General features: G+C 44.9%; 1 non-coding gene across 1 annotated transcript; it reads left to right on the top strand.

Annotated features, from left to right (window-relative positions):
• The first annotated feature begins 9,696 nt into the window (after positions 1-9,696).
• trnat-cgu (transfer RNA threonine (anticodon CGU)) lies at positions 9,697-9,768 on the top strand. The gene has a single exon. It is a non-coding gene; the product is annotated as a tRNA-Thr (tRNA).
• The last annotated feature ends 1,715 nt before the right edge of the window (positions 9,769-11,483 follow it).

Here is an 11,483-nt window from a genome sequence, read left to right as displayed (position 1 = left end):
TGGAGTGGTGCAGTGCAGATTTACCAGATTAATACCGTGGCTTACAGGGTTAAATTATGAGGATTAATTGTATAAATTTGGCTTCTGTTCTCTTGAATGTAGTAGGTTGATGGGTGAGCTGATCATGGTGTTTTAAGTGTTAAAAGGTTTAATAGTGTAGATAGAGTTAAACTCCTTCCTCTGACTGGGGAATCAAGTACAAGGGGGAAACATTTTAAAACTACAACCGCTGCATTCAAAAGTCAAATCCGAAAGCATCTTTTCACATAAAGGTTTGTAGGACTCTGGAACTCTCTCCCCAATAATTCTGTGGGGGTCAATTGTTGCTTCCAAGACTGAGATCGGCAAGTTGTTGTTAGGTAAGGGGATCAAGCTATATGGAGCAACGGCAGACAAATGTAGGTGAGGTGTAGATCAGCCATGAACTAATGTAATGTCGGAGCAGGTAGAAGGTTGAAAGCACGACACCCGCTCTAAGTTCGGGAATTCTGTTCTCTTCCTTCTCAGTTAAGTTTACCCTACATTAGGTGTCTGCAGACTGGATCAAGAAATCGTCCTTTCACTCCTTCTATTCTGGAAGGTCGCTTCCCCCGAAACAACTCCACCCTTCATTCTCCTTTTCCAGTTCTGGCACAGCTAGAAGCAGAGGAGGTCGAAGTTGGACCAGGTTCAACCATACACAGCAGTACTGCGCAGCAGCCAGCAGAGGGAGCAGGTGGTCCAATGCTGCACAGCGGCCAGAGGAGGGAGCAGCAGAACCAGGTGGTGCAATACTGCACAGCGGCCAGAGGAGGGAGCAGAAGTACCGGGTGGTGCAATACTGCACAGCGGCCAGAGGAGGCTGCAGCAGTGCCAGGTGGTGCAATACTACACAGCGGCCAGAGGAGGGAGCAACAGTACCAGACACACCTGGATACTGTAGAACAAACATACACACGTGGAGGGATTTTACCCCTACCCGCTCGGGGTTAAAATCGAAATTTTCAGCCTAGTATGGAGGCAGCTGCGGCAATGCAGAGATCTACAAGAAAGTAACTCGTGTGGAATACCAGATTACATTGTGGGAGGAATAACAAGAAGAAACAGACTCAAAAGTAAAAGTGAGCTCTTTAGGGCTGATATCAGGAGAATGATCAACACTTAGAATGGACACCATGGCAGGGCGGTGGTGGTTGAGCCCTTGGAATGATTTAGGAAAAAACTGGATTAAACAATGAGGTGAAGACTATGGATGCTCTGGAGGGCTGTATTAGAATGGGCTGAATGGCCTTCCTCAGAGGTAAGGAGCTTGTGATCATTGCGGGTAGGTGTGAAAACTGTGTCCTTCCAGTCCCAATCATTATTTATCTTAATGACTGCCTGTATACTGAATAAAACTGGGACATCAATCATTCTGGCCAATTTTTATTCCTCAATCAACATAACTAAAAATAACAGATGATCTGGTCATTATCTGATTGCTGTTTGTGGCAGCTTGCTGTGCGCAAATTGGTAACCATGTTTCCGACATTACAACAGTGATGTACAACAGTACTTCATTGGCTGTAAAGTGCTTTTCGACGTCCGTTTGTGGTAAAAGGCGCACAATAAATGCAAATCTTTCGTTCATTTATCTACTTCAATGCGATGAAAATCCAGAACTGGTTGAATATCGCATTCAACTTCCAGAAAAAACTCGTTTATACAAATAGTCGGCCGTCGAGATTACCTTTGATCCGGCATATTTGCACTGACCCTCTTACCAAAGCGCTTGAGATTCACGGGGATTGATTTGGAAACTTCTCTTTTATCTTTCCAAATGTTTCAAAGGGAATTCAAGGTCAAAAGTCGAGAGTTAAATGAGGGCTCGTCCGGGATTTAAACCCGGGATCTTCTACGCATATTCTAAACTAACCAACACCGAAGCGAGAATCATACCCCTAGACCAACGAGCCCTTTGTAGAAAAAGCACCACTTAGAGCGTTTCCATAAGTAAGCCATGTGTTGGCTGTTCTCGATAAGCAGAGCACTTGAGCCCGGGACAGCTCTGACATTGCCTTCTCTACCAGTCTTCTGAAGTGCCGCACTGCTCCACTCAGACAGTTAATGAATTGTTAGGACGGTAATGTATAGAGGCAGCAGGTGCCCATCCCGAGAGCAGCAGCAGCGTTTCTGCATTAGTTTGGAGCGAGGCCTCAGATTTGCACAATATCTCAGCAAAGGCAGTGAGAAGACATGGAGGCAGTGAGTGATGCGACAACCACCCAGGAAGTAACCATTCGTTTCTGTGACTGAGGCAAGTTTTGTTTCGGCAGGGGGTTTACTGTGAGTTCATAGCCCCACCCATCTCCTCCCATGCCCATCGTGATTTCTGCCACATATGCACATTCAGGACCAGGCCCGGGCAGATTCACCCCTGTCTCACCCGGGGGCGCTGAGGCTCCAACCGCCCCTGATTATCATTTCAACCATCTGTAAATGAAAACGTAAATAAAACTGCTTTACAAAGCTCAGGTGAGGACGGAGACGCTGTGACCTTTTGACGAAATCTCAGCCCCATCAGACAGATGTTTTTGTCTATAAAGATCAAAGCAGTTCCTATTTAGTCCCAGAAAACTTCGGTTCAGACCCGTAAGCATATTCAGACCTAGAAGGTGACAGAGGGAGCACCATCACAGGCACAGACTTTACAGACGGAGCCAGTCAGCTCCTACCCTAACACAGGGAGCACCACCACAAGTACAGGCTTTCCTACACAGACCCAGGTAGCTCCTACCCTGACACAGGGAGCACCATCACAAGCACAGACTTTCATACACAGACCCAGTCAGCTCCTGCCCTGACACAGGTAGCACCATCACAGACACAGACTTAACTACACAGACCCAGGGAGCTCCTATACTGACACAGGGAGCGTCACCACAGGCAGCGACTGTCCTACACAGACCCAGGGAGCTCCTACCCAGAACCAGGGAGCACCATCACAGGCACAGACTGTCCTACACAGACACAGGGTACTCCTATCTGACACAGGGAGCACCGTCACAGGCACAGACTATCCTACAGAAAACCAGATAGCTCCAACCCTGATCCCTGGAACACTTGTGCTGACCCAAGAGCTTCTGCTCCGACCCATTCGCTCCAACATAGACCCAGCCAATTCCTACAATGACTCAGCCAGCACCTATGCATGACCCACTACACTGACATGGAAACTTCCTACATGGGCATGGACAGTTCCAAGAAAGGCACAGAATGTGCCTACATGGACCCAGGCATTCCTACGCAGAACCAGACAGCACATACACAGACCCAGACATTCCTATTCAGAACTAGACAGCTCCTACGCAGACCCAGGCCGCTCCTACACAGACATTCCTACACAGACCCAGACAGCTCCTGCTCAGGCCCAGACCTACCTACACAGACACAGACAGCTCCTACAAAGACCCAGACACTCATACACAAATCCAGACAGATCCTGCACAGACCCAGATATTCCTACACAGACCCAGTCATCTGCATCATAGAAACCAAAGCAAAATGCTGCTGTTGCTGGAAATCTGAAATAAAAACAGTAAATGCTGGATATACTGAGCAGATCTGGCAGCATCTGTAGAGAGAGAAACAGTTAATGTTGCAGGTTGATTGCCTTTCCTTTGCTTCTTCATAAACCCTGGTTGCTCCTACACAAACCTAGAAAGAACCTGCACTGACTCAGATATAAAATACAGAGCCAAACAATTCCTACCCTGACACAGACTGCCCTTACACAGATCCAGATATAACGTACAGACCCTGACAGCTCCGACCCTGACACAGACAGCGCTTACAGAGATCCAGATATAATATGCAGAACTAGATAGCAGCTACTCTGGCAAGACAGCTCGTACACAGATTCAGAAATAACGTACAGTCCCAGACAGTCCCTACGCTGACACAGACTGCCCTTACACAGATCCAGATGGTTGGCCTAGAAATTAGGTTCGGGGGCTTGCCGCGCGTGCAAGCCCACAATGTGCACTCACCCGGCGCGCCGACATCTGAAGTCTGGGCCTGCTTGCAATTCCTGTCACTGGCCCGGTTCAGATGTTCGTGCGCTGTGCTTGCCTGATCCAGCGGCGTAGTTTAAGCGATGTGCCAGCTGGGATCAGCTGAGCAATATGCAGCCAATCAGGGGAGGGGAAACTTCATTCATGAGTTTGATGGTAAGATCTGTCAAACTCATGAAAAGTACGGGCGCCCAAAAGACTAGTTTAACTTTAAATAAAATTTTAAAAAGCATCCCAATAATTAAATAAACTATAAATAACTTTTAAAAAACCATTTTAAACAATTAATCAAATTTTTGAAAAAAATACTTTTTAAGAAATCGGGTCTAAAAATAAACTTACCTTACTGTAAAGTCCTTAAAAACAATAAAGCTGTGGAAAAAAGTTATAATTTTAAATAATAGACCACTTACCTTAAAGAATCAAGTCCTTACGCCTCCTTTTTATATGTCTAAAATGTTCAGGCCCTTGCACACGGGCAAACCTGTCAAAAAGAAGGAAGTTCAACGTGTGCGCGCAGGACCTCTGAACCCCTTGGAGGAAATGCCGGTTTCTCGCGCATGCGCTGTGCATGCTGAAATCCGGCACTTCCAACGGGCCAACGCGTGAGGATCCCGTCCGTACTCACGCGTTGGGACCGGAATTACTGGCCCAACTGTATGGTGGCATCGTCAGAAGAGATGCGATGCAACTTAGAAAAAGGAATAGAGTCCTTACAGGACGCAAGGTGGGAGGGCGTGGCGTCAAGTTAGCTTTGGGAGCAGCTGGGCTTCTTTGGTTGAAGTGAGTAGATTCAAAGGAGAAATATTTCAATGTAAGTTCAATACAAGTTCAGCCAGGCGGTGGAGGGTGGTAGTGGATGGTGACTGTGATGTCCTCCGTTCAAGGAAGAAGCGGAGGGCCATCCAGCCGTCCTGGTGGGGAATGGGGGTGTCGCGGGATTGGACGCCCACAGTGAAAGGGAGACGGTGAGGACCAGGAAACCGGAAGGTAACTGATGTTATTTTTCCCACAGCAGCTTTCGAATCACTGGCATTATCAATGGATTTGTATTTTGACGTGAAAGGAATTTGTTGAATTGTGTACAACTGCGCGTCGCTGTTTATATCACCATGATGGCCGAGTGGTTCAGGGATCTGAGTGAAGATTGAATGTACGTCATTACGTGTGAATTCTGAGCCCCCCAATGTTGGATGTTATCGATTGTGATAACTCATCGAAGTATTGTAATCATTGGAAAGGAAATTTCAATATTTATATTTCACATTTCCAGGCAGCGTTGCTACATTTACAGCAGGTGCTCCGCCGATTGACAGAAAATAGGAAAAGGAGTGGGCCACTCAACTCTTCGAGCCTATTCCACCATTCAGTGAGATCATGGCTGACCTGGATCTTAACTTCACCCACCTGCTTTGAACGTCTAATCCATTCGTACCCTTGTCTAAAAGAAAACTATCGATCTCAGGTTTAAATTATTAATTTAATTGGCAAAAGATCGCGAGGTGAGATGAGATTGTTTTATTACTGAGGGGATGAGATTGTTTTATTACTGAGGGGATGAGATTTTTTTATTACTCAGAGGGTAGTTATGATCCGGAATGCATTGTCTGAACTGTTGGTGGAAGCAGATCCGATCGCTGATGCAATAGTCAGGAGGGAATTGGATAAATACTTGATGACAAACAATGTGCAGGGCTGTGGGGAAAGTGCGTCATTCTATAGTTCTATGATGCGACAATCCTCTACCTCAGTGAGCTTGTGTTTTCACCGGTAAACCTCAGGTTACGTCTCCAATTTGCGCCCGTGCCGGCAGCGACTTTCTCACCTTTAATGTGATGTTTCTCTTTTTCTCGCTCTATGATTCGCTCTATTTCTCTCTGTTGCTGTATTTTTTTCCTGTGTCAGTCTCTCTGTATGTCTCACTCAGTCTCAGTCACTTTCTGTAAGCTTTTCTAATTGGGTCTCTGTTTATCCGTCCAACTATTACCTTCTCTCCGTCACTCTCTCCATCGCTCCCCACATCATTTTACTCTGCACCTCACGTGTTAACCCTTTAAGCGCTGATTCAGTTTACAGCTTGCTGATCCTGAGTGTTTCACGTGCATTTTTAGATTATTCCTTCATAGGTGTTCGGTGTTGAACGGGAGGGTTACATGGTCTATGGGCTAAAAGCCGAGGGAGTTCTTGTTTAGTTACGCACGATCAGTTCAATGCATCACTTGCCCAGCTGCTGTGCTTTTTCAGTTCAGCTTTTCACCGTCTGTAGCTTTAAGAAAATGTCTTTATCCTCTCACATTTTTAGATTATGCTGACGTGTAGTTTGCTCGGCGCTGAAAACTAAATTTAGAGTCTGCAAGGGATTTGTCGAATTTTCAAGCACTGCGCGGCACGGATTCTATCACCAGGATGGCCGAGTGTTTAAGGCGTTACATTAAATTCTAATAGAAGTGTGTTCACGTGTGCTCGAACCCCACTTCTGGTAGATGCTCAGGCAACGGGGGTTGAAAGTAAAACCTCCAGCCAATTTTGGTATGAAATGGATTAAAAGTCATTTGATCTCTGCAAGGGATGGTGCCATATTTATAATTCACCCTTCAAGACAGCGTTTCTTCATTTACAATTGGTGTTCTGAACATAGGAACAGGAGGAGGCCATTCAGCCCCTTGAGCCTTTTCGCCATTCATTGAATTCCTGTCTGAGCTGTGTCTTAACTCCATCCATCTGCTTTGGCAACACATCATTTCAACGCATGTCTAGCAAAGACGTACCGATCTCAGGTTAACATTATTAGTTGAGCTGGCATATACTGCTATTTTGTGGGAGAGAGTTCCACACTGCTGCCAACCTTCACGTGAACAAATGCTTCCTAACTTCTTTCCCGAATGGCCTGCCTCTGATTTTACAATTTGTCCCCTTGTCCTAGACTCGGCCACCAATGGCGAAAAAAAGGTTTCTCTCTATCTACCTGATCAATTCGTTTCAAAATCTTAAAAACCTCAATCAAATGCCACAACCTTCTAAATTCCAGGAAGTAGAAGCCCAGTTTATGTAATCTCTCCTCATATTTTAACCCTTGGAGCGCTGGTAACGTTTTGGTGAATGTGCACTGCAACCCCTCCATTGTCAATCTATACTTTCTAACGGCCGGTGCCCAGAACTGTACATAGAACCAAGTATCTGTTAGCTGTAGAATAACTTCCTCTCCTTTATATTCTAGCCTCTCGTTATAAAGCCTTATATGCTGTGCGATTTCTTGATTATTTCTGTACCTTACTGCTACCTTTTAGTGGTCTGTGTGCATGAACCCGAAATAACTTCGGAACTCCACTGTTCCGATCTGTGCACCATGTAATCAATACTCCGATCTACATTTTTGGTCTAAAATGAATGACGACATAATTACCTGCATTGAAATCCATCAGGCACGGTTTCGCCCATTCACTTAAGCTATCAATATATCTTTGTAATTATATGCTGCTGGCTACACGACTTACCGTAGCACCAACCTTTGCATCATTGGCAAACTTGGATATATGGCTCTATATTGTGTTTTCTAAGTCATTAATGATGATAGAAGGAACAATTTATTTAATATCAACATTTATGAATGGGCCTTGCTGGGACAACCTGGCAGGGTCTGTGGGGAGAGGAAGTTGGAGTTAAGGTTTCAGCCCGATGACCATCTGTTACTACAAATAAACATCACGCAATTGTTAGTAGTTTTTAAATAGTGAAAAAGAAAACTCGCTCTCCTATAGCAGCTTTCACGACCATGGGACGTCCGGATTGCTCACGAATGCTCAGTCTGAGTCCCGACAGGGCCACTGGATCCAGACCTCATTACACCCTTGAACCTAACATGGCCAAAGGCGAGGTGAGAGTGATTGCTCTTAGCATCAAAATAGCATTAGGCCGAATGTTGCATCAAGGAGCCCGAGTAAAATTGAAGTCAATGGAATCTTTTGGGGGGCGTGGGGTAGGGGGAAACTCCTCTGCTGGACACATGCCTAACATAAAGGAAGATGCTTGTGGTTGTTGGAGGCCAATCATATCAGCACCGGGACATCACTGCAGGAGTTAATCTTCACCTGCTTCATCAAAGACCTTCCCTCTATCATAAGATCAGAAGTGGGGATGTTCAGCGATGATTGCACAGTGTTCAATTCCATTCTCATCCCATCAGATAATGAAGCAATCCTGGCCTGCATGCAGCAAGAACTGGACAACATTCAGGCTTGGGCTGATACGTAGAAAGTAACAATCGCGCTACACAAGTGCCAAAGCTTCTTCCACAGCACCTCCCAAAACCGATGCCTGTACCTCCTAGAAGGAGAAGAGCAGTTAGTGCATGGGAACACCAACACCTGCAAGTTCCCCTCCAAGGCATGCACCATCCTGACTTGGAAATATATTGTCGTTCCTTCATTGTCGCTGGGTCAAAATCCGGGAACTCCTTCCCTAACAGCACTCTGGGTATCTTCACCTCACGGACTGCAGTGGTTCAAAAAGGCACTCATCACCACCTTCTCAAGGGCAATTGGGGATGTTCAATAAATGCTAGTATTGCCAGCGACACCCACATCACATGAATGGCGAATGTTTTAAAAAAAATTGCTTTACAGAAAATGAAGTACTTTTTGAAGCGTGGTCACTGCTTGTAATGTATGAAAACACGGGTGCCAATTTCTACACAGCAAGATCCCACTGGTGACGTTGGCTCTCGGATCCAGATATGCCCAGGACACCTGGGAGAACTCACTACCTCTTACAATCATAGAACCCTAGAAATTTGCGGCACAGAAGGAGGGCCATCGGCTCTGGACGAAAGACCTATCCAGCCTAATCCCACTTTCCAGCTACTGGTCCGTAGCCTTGCAGTTTACGGCACATCAAGTGCATATCCAAGTACTTTTCAAATATGATGAGGGTTTCTGCCTCTACCACCATTTCAGGTAGTGCGTTCCAGACCTCCACCACCCTTTGGGTGATAAAAGTTCTCCTGAACACCCCTCTAATCCTTCTACCAATTACTTTAAATCTATGGCTCCTTGTTAGTGACCTCTCTGCTAACTGAAATAGGTGCTTCCTATCCACTCTAGCTCGGCCCCTCATAATTTTATACACCTCAATTAAGTCTCCCCTCCGCCTCCCCTGTTCCAAAGAAAACAACTCCAGTCTGTCCAATCTTTCCTCAACGCCAACATTCTCCAGTCCTGGCAACACCCAGAGGACAACAGAGGACTCAAACTGAATGTAATTGGAAAGAGCACCAGAGGGCAGATGAGGAAACATTTTTTTACATTGCGAGTTATTATAATCTGTAATGCTCTGCCTGAAATGGTGCTGGAAGCAGATTCAATAGTAACTTTCAAAAGGGAATTGGATAAATACTTGAATTGGAAAATTTTGCAGGGGTATGGGGAAAGAGCTGGGAATAATTGGATTGCTCTTTCAAGAGCACGACGGGGCAAATGGCCTCCTTCTGTGATGTATGATTCTCTAATTATCTGAAAGGTTTTATTAAAGGATTCATGTAAATGAGGCTGTTATTTGCCTGCTCCACTATCTCAGTTTATTTCTGTGTACAAGTGCCTGTTCTGTTTCAACCTCATTGAAATGATTCGGGGTTCGGTACTAATGAAGCTCAAGTTAAACTCTGACATACGGCGTAGTGGCCAAGTGGTAAGGCGTCGGTCTCGTAAACCGAAGAGCATGGGTTCGACCCCCATCTACGCCTCGGGACATTTATCGCATTTAATTTGACATTTTTAATGTTTCTCCTTTTTATCTCTATCAAATACATTCATAACTTTGAGCATTTCTTTCAACTCTCCTCTTGACATTCTTTGCTCTAAAGAGAAAAATCCCTGCTTCTCCAGTCTCTTTGCATAAATGAGGTCCCGCATCCCTGGTACCATTCCAATAAATCGATTCTGCACTCCCTCCAAGGCCTTGCCTTCTTTCGTAAAGTGTGGTGCCCAGAATTGAACGCAATACTCCAGCTGAGGCCTCATCGGTGCTTTATAAATGTTTAGCATAATTTCCTTGCTTTTATACTCTATTCAGCTATTAATAAAAGACAGGATCTGAAATCCGTTTACACAGCTTTCTCAACTTATCCTGCCACCTTCAATGATTTGTGTGCACACACCCCATGTGTTCCAGTTCGTGCACCCTCTTTCAAATTGTACCATTTAGAGCTGGTTAATTAATTGCAGGGGAGAGCATTCTGAGTGGTTTCGGGGCCAGTGGTCTGCAGAGGGAGCCGATTAAACGAAATATTCGGCCCCATTAATGTTCTACCATTTAGTTTACATTGCCTCTCCTCATTCTTCGGACCAAAATATATCACTTTGCACTTCTTTACGTTAACTTTATCTGCCATGTGTCTGCCCATTTCACCAGTCTCTTTCTCTTCATACTCCCCCTTTGTAGCTCTTACTATCTGCTTTGTGACTCTTTGCTGTTCTTTGTAACTTTCCCATTCACCAGGATCGCTGCAATGTTTTGCATTTGTGTTTGCTTCTCCTTTTATTTTTATGCGGTCTCTTACCTCTAGCTGCCCATGCCTATTTTTTGGCCAGTAAAGTTCTTGCCCCTCAGATGTTTAAACTGATTCAATTTCATCTTAAATTATTTCAGAACACCTCCCACTTCTGGCGTTTTACTTGTGAACAGATTTGCCCAGTTTATTGTGGACAGGCTCTGTCTTGTTGAAGACGGCCTTGCCAAAACGTAGAATCTTTGTAGCTGCTTTGCATTTCTCCCTCTCAAACATTGCGGTGAACTCGAAAATGTTATGATCGCTATTAAATACAGTTTCACGTATGCTAAATCTGATGAATAAATCTGGCTTGTTACTCATTACTAAATCTAATATGGCATGCCCCTTTGTTGGTTCTAGGACATATCGTTGTAGAAACTATCCCGGACACACTTAAAAAACCTTTCTGACAAGTGCTAGTCTGCTTATCCCAATCTCTGTGAAAGTTAATATCCCCCATTAATACAACACTGCCTTTACAATGCGCTTGTCTAATTGCTGCATTTATACAATCTAGCACTTCAGACCAGCGACCAGGGAGCCTATACACAAATCCCACTGTCTTAATCGCTCAGTCTTAAATCGTTTCCTATTTCTTAATTCTAACCATAAATTCTCCACTGTCTGTTTACCTCTCGTTATATCCTCCTTAACATTGAATTGATTTCATCCTGAATCACTAAGGCTACTCCTCCCCCTGCACCATTTCCCTATCTTTCCTGTAGTCCTCCAGCAGCACCTCCGCCCCTTTGTATTCCCGCCATCTTGAGATTAAGGCTAATATTCCATGAACCTAGCATTTTTTTGTACGTGTCCGGTAGTTTGAAGTAATTACGCTACGTGGACTATTAAATCTCTCTGCTCCTCCACAGTTCCTAACTATTTGCCATTTTGAAATTACTCTAATC

The sequence above is a fragment of the Somniosus microcephalus genome, unplaced genomic scaffold (genome assembly GCF_052327205.1).
Source record: "Somniosus microcephalus isolate GS21.2 unplaced genomic scaffold, FLI_Smic_1.0 unresolved_chr1, whole genome shotgun sequence".
NCBI lineage: Eukaryota > Metazoa > Chordata > Chondrichthyes > Squaliformes > Somniosidae > Somniosus > Somniosus microcephalus.
This window is presented reverse-complemented; position numbering and strand designations above follow the sequence as displayed.